Raw genomic sequence first — 13,786 nt, forward strand, 5'->3', positions numbered from 1 at the left:
TTCAACTGAAGTCAATCTGACGAGTAGAAAACTCATCGAAATCTTGCGACATACGACACCACGACTCACTGATAAACCGAGAATATTTCAATGAAATTCATGGAGAAAGTCATCATTTACATTAAACACATGTGTATAATTTGATGAACGTGACTCATGACACTACGGTCGCTCTTTGAAAATCAGTTACTCCTTCGGTCCATAAACTTTCGGGCTGGATTATGAAAAATATTGAGAAACCTTAAGCCGGTGGTATTAATGCTTCAGGTGTCCTACATAGTCTTCCCATCGCACAGAAGGTTCATGCAACCACGTGAAACTGCAAGAAAAATCTCTTCTTGGGATGTTGTTCAACTCGCGCCTGATACTGGCTCGAAAGCCAGTTATATTTTCAAAGCGTTGACCCTTCGTGCGCATTTCTGCATTTTGTCGTTTAGTGGTAGATTAATATCGATAACACCAAAACTCGTCGCCCGTGATGATTTTTTTCCGAAAAGAATTGTAAGCATTTTGCATTTCAGTCAGATCGCGGCAGGAGTCCACACGTCGCAGTTTTAGCTCTGGCGTCAAGGTGTGCAGGGCAGATTTTGAACACGCTTGTCTCGCCTTCAGAATATTCTGGAAATGTCTTGAATGTTTTATTTAGATATGTTGCTCCATTGCGATTTGTGATACAACAACGTTGACACATGCCCACTACTTAACACTTCCAAATCACAACTGACTAACCTAATGCACAGCTGTTTTTTTTTTTTTTTACAGTTTTTAGTTCAATCTACTACCATAGTTAGTGTGCTACCGTCGCGTGTACGACAAAAATAAAATCAGTCTCGGAACTTTTTTGACAGACTGTGTATCCCTATATGTTCAATTCTGCTCATGCCGACTGTGGTTTAGTGCCAAGCTGCAGCTTCCATTAGTCAGGAATATACCGTTTGTAATTTTTTTTTAATTTCGTGGATGTGTTCTTGCTGAGCTTTTAAGGGTTTCAAATTATTAAGTATGAACAATATAAGGCCTTAAAACCTTTCTTACATCGTCATGTGCTGCGGGTACGCTACCATAAAGGAAACGGATGTAGCAAATGACTGAACGGTGTTGTTTACCGCTCAGGCCGATATTACACTATCATATTTGTTTTACAGAGATATATGGTAAAATATTTGTTAAATTTCTTTGACAAAGATCTTCGATGTGGCGGTACAGAGGGCATTGCACTGTCATCATATTTTCCGTCAAAGTTCAAGATGGCGAACATCACCGACTTGTTATTAAGCGCTGAAGTGGCTTCTACCACAATTTTATTGTGTGTGCATTTGGAAGAGGAGCGGCGGAAGAAAAGGAAATATACACTTGAGTGAAGCCATGGGTTTTATGTCGAGATAGTAAAAGCAATCAGCACAAAACGTTACGAGAGCTGCAATGTAGGCGGTCAAATCTTATATAAATTACTTTTGAATGGAACAGAGTGCATTTCAGTAGTCGATCAGTAACGTGGCTTCTCATATTACAGAGCAGGAAACTCACTTGAGAAATGCTGAATATGCAGGAGACAGGCTCACCAAAACACTGCAGTTTCTTGCCACGAGAGAGAGCTTCTCTAGCTTGTAATACAATACTAATACCACAGTGCACGTTAAGCAAAACAATCTGAGATACGTGTGACGCGATTTATAAAGCACTGAAGGAGGAATATCTGAAGATAAATAAATGTTTGGTACGCTAAATGGGCATTAAAAACTATTTTTATTTTTCAATAATTTAGTTAAAAGAATTCGTGTTCAAGTAATTACAAAATTGATAAAAAAAATACGAAACAGATCATGCACTGTTTTACTTGTGAGTTCCAGAGTTCAAAAATAGACAAAGTAGGATGGACAACAAAGATTTTATTTTTATTTTATAGTGTGTCATCCTCTATTCCGGCTTGCTAAAAAGCTTTCTGGATGTTTACAGATGTACATGGCTACCTGTTGCTATGATTGTGGATTTGAAATCGCCTGTAGCATATCCCACGAACCCATCAGCACACGATTAATAACATGCATTGTGCCCCTTACTCGCCCCCAACGCCAGCCGAAGGAAGGTTATTATAAAGAGTCGGAGGAGCATACCAACTAAACTTGGTAGCCACGTTTACAAATACATTATATACTTCAAACAGCTGTAATGATCCCAGCGGCCCAAGCTGTTGGCCGGCCGCAGTGGCCGAGCGGTTCTAGGCGCTTCAGTCTGGAACCGTGCGACCGCTACGGTCGCAAGTTCGAATCCGGCCTCGGGCATGGATGTGTGTGATGTCCTTAGGTTAGTTAGGTTTAAGTAGTTCTAACTTCTAGGGGACTGATGACCTAAGATGTTGAGTGCCATAGCGCTCAGAGCCATTTGAACTATTTTTGAACCAAAGTGGTAGCGTTTCATATTGCAGTGAACAGAAGACGAACTACTTTCATGATCAAATCTACGGCGAGATTTGACGACATTTTTTTGACGAAAGGCGTTCTTTGACAGAGTTTCCTATTACTCTATCAAATTTCTTTGACATAAATATTTGACAAATAAACCTTGACAAAGAAATATCGTAATGTGATTTTTGCCTTAGAATTCGTGCCTTGCAGCGTCCTAAATTGCGCGTGTCACAGGTAGCCCAGAACGCAGGGGATGCGGACGATCTGTCGCGTCGTGATTACTCTTCAGCCTTACTTAAAAAATCCGCTGCGTCTAGTAAAAAAACGTCTGTCAACTGATTTTTGACTGTTACTAAAATTATATTTTAAAAAACCATTTAGAACCTTTCAAAGGGTCATGCTGAGGTAAACGTCACGCACTGAGCGACAAAGTACAGCCATGTGCAGCACATTCCTCTGAGGAAATCTGTTTCCTGAAAACATAAATGTAATTTGGTCTGGAAATAAACAATCAGCTTAACAAATATAGTAGTCAGCATCATCAAAAAACGATAAAAATGTCATATTTTACACAAAAATAATGTATGTAGAAAACATATAATTTAGAACATCTTACATTTGTTACTTTCGTGCGTGTCTAAGATTTACTAAGTATTCTGCAGCTCAAGACACACTACCCTGCTGCAGAAGAGCTAGTACCTTTTTCTGTCTAGGGTTGCTTCACAATTCGCAAGATATTTCAAACAAAGCTACACGTCATTCGTAAGAAATAGTCTATTCACGTGCTATCGCAAACACGGTACTACGATTGTGTGAGTTTTCGTAGAAGCTTACAACGTGTCTAAAAAGGCGGTTATTCAGTAGTTTCAGCGTGGCTCAGATATAAGATGCTAGAATCGTATTCGGGAAGATGGCGGTTCAAATCCCCAGCTGGCTACACAGGTTTTGGTCTCCCACGAGCTCCATAAATGGGTCAAGGCGAAAGTTAGGATGGTTACTGGATGGAGACTGCCGATTTCCTTCCCTATCTTCCCCCAGTTTCGAGCTTTCCATCCTTCTGTAATGTCCCCGTCGTCGATGGGATGTGTCGCTTGACAAGACTCACGTCGATTAAATATCTAGGTGTAACGTTGGAAAGCAATATGAAGCGAAAGGATGACGTAAGGATGGTAGTAGGGAACTTCGGTTTATCCATGAAAGAGACCGCATACAGAACTCTAGTGTCACGCATTCCTGGGTACTGCTTGAGGGTTTCGGATCGCCACCATGTCAGGTTACAGGAAGACATCGAAGCAATTCGGGGGAGGGCTGCTAGATTTGTTACCGGTAGGTTCGATCAGCAGGCTAGTACTATGGAAATACTTCGTGACGTCAAATGGGAAGCCTGTGCAGGGAAGACGACGTTCTTCACGGGAAACACTATGCAGAAAATTTTTATAAACTGACCTATCCACGATACAGTCTTGTGAAATCGGAAACCTTTCGGGAACACGATGTATATACTGTGTAAAGTACGAGTAATTTCTTATATTACTTAATGAATCGCCATTTATATATCAACAGTCCATATGGATAGAATAACCACAAAATAATTGCTATCAATTACGTATGTGACCGTGAAGTACACAGTTGCTGCACGTTATGGATTCGACACTCGTGACGTCAGTAATGCAGCACAGTTTACCACGGTCGCTCCGACAGCTGCTCGTGACGTGTGGATTATCGAAATATTTATCTTTTATCTGCACGGGGCCGGACAGATTGCGATACTTTGAATAATTATGAATTTACAGCCGTTATAAATATGTCTCCTTCCGTGACAAAGCTCTATTTTGTGAAGCGTGCAGTCATGTTCCGAAATATGCGAACTTCAGGTTACAGGAAGGTCACTGGTTTACAATTTATTCTAGCCAAACAGCAATCTTTTCCCTAGATCACCGATAACGGCGCATTCAAATAACTGATAACGTTAGATCCAAGACAAAATTGGATGGAAAACTAGTCGCTTCTTCGATTTATAATGCAAAACTGTGAATAAGAGTGAGACAGACTATGACCATAGGAAAAAGCTGAGACTAGGCCCGTTACAACAACAATGGTATGCTTTATTGACTATAGATATGAGGCTAAACAGTGTATTGTAGTCTCCGAAAAACAAAATGTAATCGAAGAACGATGTGGACAACCCCCTACTGAAAATGCCACATTGAGATCAGACAAATTTGTGTAAACACAGGCATACAACTGTGTTTTCCCAGATGACGGACATCGCTTTTACAGTACAGGCTCTCCCAATACAGTGGTCAATATTCATTGATACAGAATGGCAGGAGCGATCATCCCAAGGAAAAAAGCGTAGTAAAAACGAGCTCTAAAACGCATACGTTAAGAGATATGAGTACTTCTTCATTTACGATACTATGAAACAAATCGCTTCTGCTGCAAGCACTTTGCTTTTGACGTTTTTGGAGGAGATATTATCGACCAAACCCAGAAAAAACTGCACAATAAACATGCTCTCTAAACTGCGTATTTTAAGAGCTACGAGCACTTGTTCAGTAGAAGAGGTGTGTGTGTTTCACAGTACAGAAGATGAACAAGCCTTCGTAGCTCTTCAGGTATGCACGTTACAACCTATGTTTACGGGACTATTTCTTCAAATTTTGGTCCATCCTCCGAGAATAAGGACAGCAAAGAGGTGTTCAAATGGTTCAAATGGCTCTGAGCTCTATGGGACTTAACATCTGAGGTCATCAGTTCCCTAGAACTTAGAACTACTTAAACCTAACTAACCTAAGCACACACATCCATGCCCGAGGCAGGATTCGAACCTGCGACCGTAGTAGTCGTGCGGTTCCGGACTGAAGCGCAAAGAGGTGGCAGTACAACTGATTTAGTTCACAGTATCGTAAATGAAGACGTGCTTATGGCTGTTAAGGTACGTATTTTAGCCCCCTTTTGCAAGACTTCCCTGCTTCTAATGATCGTTCCTATCATATCCCTGAATACTGTTCTCCTGGGATAGCGTGTATACGTGGGTTCCACTTTTCTTGACCATTCCAAATAACTTCTTGTCCATAACTACAGTAAAAGAAAATGAAGAAAATGTTTGCCTTCCAGAGAGACATTAACCATCTTGATTACCTTTTTATTGCAACTTTGGTCGTTACGAAGATATGAGCAGCTGTACTTATTTTTAAATACACTCCTGGAAATGGAAAAAAGAACACATTGACACCGGTGTGTCAGACCCACCATACTTGCTCCGGACACTGCGAGAGGGCTGTACAAGCAATGATCACACGCACGGCACAGCGGACACACCAGGAGCCGAGGTGTTGGCCGTCGAATGGCGCTAGCTGCGCAGCATTTGTGCACCGCCGCCGTCAGTGTCAGCCAGTTTGCCGTGGCATACGGAGCTCCATCGCAGTCTTTAACACTGGCAGCATGCCGCGACAGCGTGGACGTGAATCGTATGTGCAGTTGACGGACTTTGAGCGAGGGCGTATAGTGGGCATGCGGGAGGCCGGGTGGACGTACCGCCGAATTGCTCAACACGTGGGGCGTGAGGTCTCCACAGTACATCGATGTTGTCGCCAGTGGTCGGCGGAAGGTGCACGTGCCCGTCGACCTGGGACCGTACCGCAGCGACGCACGGATGCACGCCAACACCGTAGGATCCTACGCAGTGCCGTAGGGGACCGCACCGCCACTTCCCAGCAAATTAGGGACACTGTTGCTCCTGGGGTATCGGCGAGGACCATTCGCAACCGTCTCCATGAAGCTGCGCTACGGTCCCGCACACCGTTAGGCCGTCTTCCGCTCACGCCCCAACATCGTGCAGCCCGCCTCCAGTGGTGTCGCGACAGGCGTGAATGGAGGGACGAATGGAGACGTGTCGTCTTCAGCGATGAGAGTCGCTTCTGCCTTGGTGCCAATGATGGTCGTATGCGTGTTTGGCGCCGTGCAGGTGAGCGCCACAATCAGGACTGCATACGACCGAGGCACACAGGGCCAACACCCGGCATCATGGTGTGGGGAGCGATCTCCTACACTGGCCGTACACCACTGGTGATCGTCGAGGGGACACTGAATAGTGCACGGTACATCCAAACCGTCATCGAACCCATCGTTCTACCATTCCTAGACCGGCAAGGGAACTTGCTGTTCCAACAGGACAATGCACGTCCGCATGTATCCCGTGCCACCCAACGTGCTCTAGAAGGTGTAAGTCAACTACCCTGGCCAGCAAGATCTCCGGATCTGTCCCCCATTGAGCATGTTTGGGACTGGATGAAGCGTCGTCTCACGCGGTCTGCACGTCCAGCACGAACGCTGGTCCAGCTGAGGCGCCAGGTGGAAATGGCATGGCAAGCCGTTCCACAGGACTACATCCAGCATCTCTACGATCGTCTCCATGGGAGAATAGCAGCCTGCATTGCTGCGAAAGGTGGATATACACTGTACTAGTGCCGACATTGTGCATGCTCTGTTGCCTGTGTCTATGTGCCTGTGGTTCTGTCAGTGTGATCATGTGATGTATCTGACCCCAGGAATGTGTCAATAAAGTTTCCCCTTCCTGGGACAATGAATTCACGGTGTTCTTATTTCAATTTCCAGGAGTGTAGCACCGCATATTTTTAATTCTGTAATCCAGTTTCTTTCCTCCTGACCTGTTAAACAAGGCACCATGACGTTGCTAAAAGCAAAATTTTATTGATTGGCGACTCCATAGGGTCCTGTGCACTACGACCAGATAATGGGTATACTTGGAAGGAGAGACAGCATTGGTCGTATATTTTTGTTTATTATCGCAAAATCGATTTTCGGTCACTTAGTGACCATCTTCAGTGCTGTCTATGTGATCGCCGTAAGCTTATTGACACCAGTGCTTACTAATTTAAGTTATATATTACAGCACTGAAGATGGTCACTAAGTGACCGAAAATCGATTTTGCGATAATAAACAAAAATATACGACCAATGCTGTCTCTCCTTTCAAGTTGCTAAAAGCGTAACACAAAACGAACTATGACTTTCCTGTACTAGCATACAGCGTACATGCGTGGAGTAACGAAACTCGTCCACTTCCTGGAGGTAAGAGTAAACAAAATAATGCACGCCAGTCACTCAGTCAGCCGTTACTCTGAGAACCTGCACTGTGTGCAGAATGGAGACAATGTTGTGTTGCGATTTTAATAAATTCACGTTAACGTAATGGGTGCTTTGTGATACGTTTTTGTACAAGATTCGAGAAGGGGAAGTTGGCTACCAAATAAAAAAGTGCAGAGTGCTATTTAAAAAAGAGGCAATGCTTTTCATATCATCGTAAAGAACACAGATACAAGGAAGACAATAATGGTGGTTAAATAACATTTGCTTTTGTTATATTTATATTTGCCTCGTATGGGGTTCGGCGCCACTAGTTACTACCGTAGGCAACCCGTCACCAACTCCCAGCTGACCTGGCTCCTGTTCTTCAAGTGTTCAACCATTCGTGTAACTGTCAGTCATTCAGAGCTTTTACAAACGTCTGGAAAATTTTAATACATGTGAACCATACATCAGTGTCGACATGGACAGACATTCTGAAGGAATTTGCTAATGTGTGTTCCGGGTGAAGAGTCGCAGCAGTTTCACTCCTGAGAGCAGACGTAGGCCAAACCGCGAGATGGATGTGTAAATATCCAGGTAGTGCACTGAAGATCATGCTGCTGAGGCGCTCGAAATTCAACTTCGCTACGTCATAACCGACAAAATTTTTAGTGATAACCACAGGCCCAAATACGCCATTGTGCCGTCAGGGCGATAAAGTAACAGCCAATCTGCGAGAACCGCACTTAAGTGTGTGCATTTAAACTAATTTTAAACTAAAGAGTGCAGTTTATAATACAATTAAGTAAAAAATATGACTCAAAAATGACGTAAGTAACACCTGCGTTGGTGTCAGAATGTCTTCATCATTCGTCTCGAAATGACTCATCTGGCAGCGCAATACAACTTTCACTACCTCCTGTGTTTTGCTACTCCCAGTGTAGTTACTGTTCCATCTGTAAGGCTAGTTGTCACCAGACATGAAACACTACACGCACCAAATCTTGCGTCTTCAGAACTATGTGTCCTAGTGAACAGCAAACGTCCCATAAATAGTCGGTCATATTTTTATCTTGGTTAACTGAAACGCTATATTTCATATGGCTTCTCTTTCACAAAGAATAGTGAAGAGCCTGTTAACTTTCCACTTGATAGCTTCGTAATTACAGAGCATAACTTAATCATAGCTAACACTTGGTTGAAGAATCATGAAAGAAGGTTGTATACGTGGAAGAGGCCTGGAGATACTGGAAGGTTTCAGATAGATTATATAACGGTAACACAGTGATTTAGGAACCAGGTTTTAAATTGTGAGACATTTCCAGGAGCATTTGTGGACTCTGACCACAATCTAATGGTTATTAACTGTAGATTACAAATGAAGAAACTACAAAAAGGTGGGAATTTAAGGAGATGGGACCTGGGTAAACTGAAAGAACCAGAGGTTGTAGAGGGTTTCAGGAGGAGCATTAGGGAACGATTGACAGGAATGAGAGAAAGAAATACAGTAGAAGAATAATGGGTAGCTTTCAGGGATGAAATAGAGCAGGCAGCAGAGGATCAAGTAGGTAAAAAGACAAGGACTACTAGAATTCCTTGGGTACAGAAGATATATTGAGTTTAATTGATGAAACGAGGAAATATAAAAAGGCAGTAAGTGAAGCAGGCAAAAAGGAATACAAACCTCTCAAAAATGAAATCGACAAGAAGTGCAAAACGGCTAAGCAGGGATGTCTAGAGGACAAATGTAAGGATGTTGAGGCATATTTCACTAGGGGTAACATAGATACTGCCTACAGGAAAATTATAGAGACTTTTGGAGAAAAGAGAACCACTTGTATGAATATCAAGAGCTCTGGTGCAAACCCAGCTCTAAGCAAAGAAGGGAAAGCAGAAAGGTGGAAGGAGTACATAGACGGTCTATACAAGGGCGATGTACTTGAGGACAATATTATGGAAATGGGAGAGTATGTAGATGAAGATGAAATGGGATATATGATACTGCGTGAAGAGTTTGACAGAGCACTGAAAGACCTAAGTCGAAACAAGGCCCCTGGAGTAAACAACACTCGATTAGAACTACTGACAGCCTTGGTGGGACCAGCCCTAACAAAACTTTACCATCTGGTGAGCAAGGTGTATGAGACAAGCGAAATACCCTCAGACTTCAAGAATAATATAATAATTCCCATCCCAAAGAAAGCAGGTGTTGACAGATGTGAAAATTACCGACCTATCAGCTTAATAAGTCACGGCTCCAAAATACTAACGTGAATTCTTTACAGACGAATGGACCTCGGGGAAGATCAGTTTGGATTCGGTAGAAATGTTGGAACACGTGAGGCAATACTGACACTACGAATTATCTTAGAAGACAGATTTCTAGACTTGGAGAAAGCTTTTGACAATGTTGAGTGGCATGCTCTCTTTCAAATTCTGAAGGTGGCAGGGGTAAAATACAGGGAGCGAAAGGCTATTTACAATTTGTACAGAAACCAGATGGCAGTTATAAGTATCGAGGAGCCTGAAAGGGAAGCAGTGGTTGGGAAGAGAGTGAGACAGGGTTGTAGCTTATTCCCGATGTTAATCAGTCTGTGTATTGAGCAAGCAGTAAAGGAAACAAAAGAAAAATTTGGAGTAGGAATTAAAATCCGTGGAGAAGAAATAAAAACTTTGAGGTTCGCCGATGACATTGTAATTCTGTCAGAGACAGCAAAGGCCCTGGAAGTGCAGCTGAACAGAATGGACAGTGTCTTGAAAGGAGGATATAAGATGAACATCAACAAAAGCAAAACGAGGATAATGGAATGTAGTTGAATTAAGTTGGGTGATGCTGAGGGAATTAGATTAGTAAATGAGACACTTAAAGTAGTAAAGCAATTTTCCTATTTGGGGAGCAAAATAACTGATGATGATCGAAGTAGAGAGGATGTCAAATGTAGATTGGCAATGGCAAGGAAAGCGTTTCTGAAGATGAGAAATTTGTTAACATCGACTATAGATTTAAGTGTCATGAAGTCGTTCCTGAAAGTATTTTATAGAGTGTAGCCATGTATGGAAGTGAAACATGAACGATAAATGGTTTGGACAAGAAGAGAATAGAATATTTCGAAAATTGGTCCTACAGAAGAATTCTGAAGATTAGAGGGGTAAATCACATAACTAATGCGGAGATATTGAATAGAATTGGGGAGAAGAGAAATTTGTGGCACAACTTAACGAGAAGAAGGAATCGGTTGGTAGTACATGTTATGAGGCATCAAGGGATCACCAATTTAGAACTGGAGGGGAGCGTGGAGGGTAAAAATCGTATAGGGAGACCAAGAGATGAATACACTAAACAGATTCAGAAGGATGTAGGTTGCAGTAGGTACTGGGAGATGAAAAATGTTGCACATGATAGAGTAGAATGAAGATCTGCATCAAACCAGTCTCTGGACTGAAGATCACAACAACAACAAAAAATTCGTAATTACGAGCTAAATTTAAAAAGACGCGTAGTCATTTTTAATTGTATTTGTTCGGTTGATTTTTTCGGAGGAGACTAAACAGCCAGGTCATCGGTCTCATCTGATTAGGGAAGGATGGTGATGGAAATCGGCCGTGCCCTTTAAAAGGAACCATGCCGCCATTTGCCTGAACCGATATAAGGAAATCACGGAAAATCTTAACCAGGACGGCCGGATGCGGGAATGAACCGTCGTCCTCCCGAATGCGAGCCCAGTGTGCTAACCACTGCGCCACCTCGCTCGGTCGCAATTGTATTTGTCAGTGTAAGACTGCTTGTATTCTAATTTTCACGGAGCCTATGGACAGTTGCTCCTCACCACATAATCCGCCAGTGGGGCAGGAAACAGAAGATTCTTAAAGCAAATTATTCATTTATTTATACTTTCGTTTCACCTGCGAAGATTAGGCCTTCGGACCATCTCTTGCATCTCACCAGGCATCATTAGTGAGTAAACATTACAATATGTACTGTAAATGAGCAATATATAATTATAACGATGATAATAATAATTATATTTATCGTTATGGAAATGGAAATGAGGTCCTATCCTTCTTGACAGAGCGGTGGGGAACGATGCAGGAGACCCGCACCGTCGTACTGGGCAAGCTCTCAGTGGAGGTGGTTTGCCGTTGGCTTCCTTGTTCCATTGTTGAATGGCCTTCATAGGAAGATGGACAAAAATGAAATAACCTAATGTCTGTTTATGCTTCATCGTAAATTACCCTGTGGATTTCCAGATAGAAATGTGAATTTGGGTACCTCCATCTACTGTCTGTACGAATTGTGTACGAAATACTCACTATTTTGATCCAAAATCTCGTATTTCGCTCTCCAGAGTGTCTATACAAAACAACTGTGCATAGCCCTTGCTACGAGCTTAATTTCACCCGAATGATAACCGGAATCTCTAGAATAGACTGGCCATGAGTGAGTGTGGGCCGTTTGTCTGCGTCTCAGTGTACATTAGCCCGACATTTTAAGAACTGGCTGTTATCCAGCGAGCTGGCATCCGATATTCCTCGAGGACAGCTATTCCGGCTAGGTACTGCATGCAGGAACTAATTTTATAATGAGAGCAATATGTTTCGGAACAGTTAAAATGTAATAATATCGCTTGTACTCGTTAGTCGAGGCAGTTTTGTAACCTACCATGCCTCAACGTAAAAATACAAGTTGTTTATAAAGCGATCAACAACTATAAAAATTCATATATACTTATTCTACTTATTCATATGACACCAAGACCTAGTCTTGGCTAGTACCGAATCACACCATCACGAGCGCTAGTGGCAGTTGGAGCAAGGATGTCTTCATTGGTCCGAGCGTCCGCACTGGACGTCCCAGGTGTGACTATTTGTCGTGTGTTAAGATGACATTTGCATTTCAAACGGTATAAACTAACGATGGTGCAAGAACTAAAAGGTACTCTTATACTCGAGGTAAGGATTTGGCGTAAGACAGTCTGGCAAAATTAATTGCTTCAAGTACAGACAAGTAAAGGGTTGAAATAAGAATGAACACCAATTTGGCAAATTTAGTGACAAAAGTAGAAATTTACTTTAACTCAGTAGGAAAGTTAAAATTCTTTCTGATTACGATAGGATAGAGTATCCGGCACTGTGTAAAACCTTCAGAGAAGAAATAAACACCGATAATAAAAGAAATCATTCTAAGATCCAGTTTAGAAAATAAAACAAGTTAAATAATGGTAACCGAATGCTCATAATTGGTCAGAAGCAGATAATTGCAATAATTTGAGACAATGGAAGACTGGCCGATACAGAGAAAATTTTTGATTTCATCTGAAATATTTACAGTTATTTATACATAGAACAGAACAACATTACTTTGCTTTCCCTATGCAGCCGAAGTTTCTGACATACTTCCTTCGGAAGATGGATGTGCTAATGGTACCTTGCTAAAGAGAATTTGGGCATTGTGGTAAGGTCATATGAAACCAAACTGCTGAGGTCACCGGTCCTTAAGCTTAAACACTACTTAATCTAAATTAAACTAACTTACGCCAAGGACAACACAAACACACATTACCGAGGAAGGACTCGAACCTCAGACGGGGGGAGCCGCGCGAACCGTGACAAGACGCCCTAGTCCACGCGGCTACCCCGCGCGGCCTGCTAAAGAGAAGTGCTCCTGATTATGATGAGTTGTCTGTTGACAGACAATAGTTTTCTGGTGGGTAAACGTACGAGCACTTGTCACAAATCTTTACTCTGTCTGTCGATTGTGCAGCAGTACCAGTGTCATGAAATAAAGCAATGATGATACTGCTCTAAAATAAAGCAAGTACGAGTATTCACAACATAAAAGAACTACCACTCCATAATATCATTTGCGCTTAGCACTAAGTTTTTAGAGGAATATTATTTAATAGTTACAGGCCTATCCTTGACACAGCTCGGTCCATTGAGTAGGTTGGATTCCACAGCAGATTTAGGGCGCTAGACCGTATTTAGGATTTCGGGAAGCGATAAACAAAGCGAACGAATGCGCTATACCTCTATGCATAGATTTTTGTACATTTTCAAACCACCTCTGATTCAATTAGCCATTTGCTTCCGCGCAAACCGTAGCGGAGCAAGGGGTAGGTGTGACCTATATTAAAAGCCTGGACCATATATACGAAACATCTATAGTTTTTGTTACTCTCAAGAAAGTAAAAAGTTTCCAGTTCACAGTGGAGTGAAACTAGGTGATAACATGTCTTCCAAGCTGTTCTCTGCCACCCTGGAAATGACAATGTTAGAAATGAAATGGA

The 13,786-nt window shown here is 42.3% G+C and overlaps 1 protein-coding gene across 2 annotated transcripts in view; it reads right to left on the bottom strand.

Annotated features, from left to right (window-relative positions):
* The window catches only part of LOC126262714 (inactive dipeptidyl peptidase 10), a 1,533,490-nt gene that overhangs the window by 1,495,071 nt on the left and 24,633 nt on the right, over nt 1–13,786 (bottom strand). The window lies entirely within an intron of this gene.

The sequence above is a fragment of the Schistocerca nitens genome, chromosome 6, assembly GCF_023898315.1.
Source record: "Schistocerca nitens isolate TAMUIC-IGC-003100 chromosome 6, iqSchNite1.1, whole genome shotgun sequence".
Taxonomy (NCBI): domain Eukaryota; kingdom Metazoa; phylum Arthropoda; class Insecta; order Orthoptera; family Acrididae; genus Schistocerca; species Schistocerca nitens.